The sequence below is a fragment of the Myotis yumanensis genome, unplaced genomic scaffold (genome assembly GCF_028538775.1).
Source record: "Myotis yumanensis isolate MYYU_CA2020_CCGP unplaced genomic scaffold, mMyoYum1.0.hap1 SCAF_11, whole genome shotgun sequence".
NCBI classification, from domain to species: Eukaryota; Metazoa; Chordata; class Mammalia; order Chiroptera; family Vespertilionidae; genus Myotis; species Myotis yumanensis.
The window spans coordinates 57,471,732-57,474,953 of NW_027223762.1; the positions used below are offsets into that span (position 1 = coordinate 57,471,732).

Genomic DNA, 3,222 nt, shown 5'->3' on the forward strand with positions numbered 1-3,222 from the left:
ATGGCCCCGCTATTTTACATTTTCACCAGCAATGTACGAGGGGTCCGATTTTTAAACGTTCTCATGAATGTTTTTTATTTTATTTTATTTTTTAATCTTTAATTTCTTTATTGGTTAAGGTATTACAAATGTGTCCTCATCCCCCCAATAACCCGCAACCTCCCCACCCACTCATGTTCTCATCCCCCTGTTGTCCATGTCCATTGGTTTGGCTTATAATGCATGCATACAAGTCCTTTGATTGATCTCTTCCCCTTACCCCCACCTTCCCCTACTTTCCCTCTGGGGATTGATAGTCTGATCACTGTTTCTCTCTCTTTGGATCTGTCCCTGTTCATCAGTCTATGTTGTTCTCTATATTCCACAAAGGAGTGAGATCATGTGGTATTTATCTTTCTCTGACTGGCTAATTTCACTTCGCATAATGCTCTCCAGTTCCATCCATGCTGTTGCAAATGGCAAGAATTCCTTCTTTTTTTACCGCAGTGTAGTATTCCATTGTGTAGATGTACCACAGTTGTGTTTATTTTTTACTGCATTTCTGGGAAATGTCTCCCCCATAACCCCCCCATAGGCATTTCCCTGGTGGCACCTCCCTACAGAAAGCAGATTAGTGACTGCCTGGGGTTAGGGTGGGAGGACAGGGTGGGGCACTGGGAAAGGGAGGCAACTGTTAACTGGTATGGGTTTAAAGTCCTACAATTGGCTCCTCTCTGAGAGGGCGTGGCTAGGCACTAGAGGGCGTGGTTGGACTCTAGGGCGGGCCCAGCCAGCTTAAAACCCTGCTGAGGGGTGGCTGCCCACACTGTGGTGGCTGTTACGCGTGGAGGCATGGAGGAGTGCGCTTGCCTCTGCGAAGTGGGCTCTTTGCTGGAATGTCGGTGTCATCAGGAGTGTCAGGGCCCAGCTGAGAGGGCAGAGGCCAAGGGCAAGGAGTGTCAACAGGATTGCCAGGGCCCAGCTGAGACGGCAGCGGCCTAGGGCAAGCCAGCACTGGCAAAAAAGCACCTCGAGGCGGACACGGAAGGGCGGTGCTGTGCGGGGAGTGGAGGAATCTCGAGCCCCATGCCGCCCCCGTACTGCTCGCTGCAGGACCTGCCAGTGGAGATGCTAGTGAAAATCTTCGCCTTGCTCCTGGGCACTGACCAGCCCAGCCTGGCCCAGGCCTGCACCAAATTCCACCACATCCTGCACACCGACAGCATCTGGAGACGGCGCTGCCGTGAAGAGTATGGTGTTTGTGAAACCTTGCAGAACCTGAAGATGATCGGTATGTCTTATCGAGAAGTCTATGCGAAGCTGTGCCACCCATACAGAAACATTTTGGGATTGTGGCAGCTAGATAAAGACTATGGAACACTGCTGAATGTAGTGGTAGATGGCTTATGCATTACTGGTGGGACGAGCAGGCCTTCCCATAACACCCATGTGGATGACCCAATGCAATTCAAGCCCTCCTTTAGAATTCGCCTGACAGAAAGAAAATCAGCCACGCTGGAGTACCTGGATGACTTCTACAGCTTTTCCCACAGCCGCCACCTGCAGATTCAGAAGGACAGGTTCAGCATCCAATGGATCCAAAGAGACCACCGAATGGATTTACCACCGCAGATTAGGAGAGAACGGGGGCTGGAGCTGGTGCGGGAGGACAGACAGCAGTATGACTGGGTGACCTACTGCCGCCTCTACCTCCCGCCAAGCCACCCGGGCGACCTCATCAGGCCAGGCCTCTTCCAATTCAAAGACGAGAGCTTCAGACCAAAGAAGGTTGCCATACTCAGCTTCCATGGGAAGTATGCCAGGGTCACCGAGATCAGGGGAGGGTTAATCTGGACGTTTGAGATCCACCTCAGGAGCGAGATGGCCAGATCTTCTGCAACTTCAATGAGCTCTCCCGCGTGATCCGGGAGATTGAAGAGCAGGTGATCCAGAAGCAGCAGCAGCAAGAAGACGGGACTGAGGAAAGCCAGGGCCATGGCTGGCAGAGCCCTGCCCAGCCCAGCATCGGGGAGTCCAGGGCTGCAGCTTCGGAGGAGCAGCCTGCTCCGTTTGTTCTGCCTGTGAGCGTGAGCTCAAGAGACCAGAACTACCCCCGAACCTGCAGGATGTGTTTCTATGGCATGCACAATGTTATCTTAAGTGGCTTCCACAACCTCATGCGCCTCCCTGGAGTCGTCATCCTGTTCGATCAGAACCACCTCGGGTTCATCTCGCTGGAGGAGAAATACTTCATCCTGCTTGGCAGAGTCCAGAACACCTTCCAGAATGTGGAGGCGCCATCCCCGCAGGCCTTCCTGGAGCTGCTCTCGAACGTTCAGTCCAGACACCCTGTGATGAGCAGCTTCCATGCACTTTGAAGATTTGGCCTTCTGACCAGGTTACCCACCTTTGTTTGTTTTTTAAATCCTCACCCGAGGATATTTTCCCATTGATGTTTAGAGAGAGTGGGGGAGAGAGGGAAAGACAGAAATAATCCATGTGAAAGAAACACATCAGTTGTTTGCCTCCTGCCCAAGCTGGGACCTGGGCCAGGCTGGGTATGAGCCAGCAACGGAGGTAGAAATAAACCTTAGACCAGTGGTCTCAACCTTCCTAATGCCGCGACCCTTTAATACAGTTCCTCATGTTGTGGCGACCCCCAATTTCATTGTTACCAGTTGAACATAATTAAAGCATAGTGATTAATCACAAAAACAATATGTGTTTTCCCATGGTCTTAGGTCTTCCCATCCACAGGTCCAGGCTCTATCCACTGAGCCAAACCAGCTAGGGCTGAGCATGTCCTTTTAAAAAGAAAGAAAGAAAAAGGAAAGAGCCTAAAGGTAGATAGTGGTAATTGTTAGATTGTACAACTCTGAATATAATAAAAACCACTGAATTGTACATTTTATTTTATGTTTTTAATTAAATCTTTATTGTTCAGGATTATTACAGTTGTTCCTCTTTTTTCCCCGAATTGCTCCCCTCCACCCAGTTCCCACCCCACCCTCTGCCCTTACCTCTCTTTCCCACTGTCCTCATCCATAGGTGTATGATTTTCATCCAATCTCTTCCTGCACCACCACACCGCTTTCCCCCTGAGAATAGTCAGTCCACTCCCTTTCTATGCTCCTAACTCTATTATATTCACCAGTTTATTCTGTTCATCAGATTATTTATTCACTTGATTTTTAGATTCACTTGTTGATAGATGTGTATTTGTTGTTCATAATTTGTATCTTT

At 49.6% G+C, this 3,222-nt stretch overlaps 1 pseudogene; it reads left to right on the forward strand.

The window, feature by feature from the left end:
- The first annotated feature begins 1,065 nt into the window (after window positions 1-1,065).
- Window positions 1,066-2,357, forward strand: LOC139019269 (F-box only protein 31 pseudogene; annotated as a pseudogene).
- Window positions 2,358-3,222: the final 865 nt, after the last annotated feature.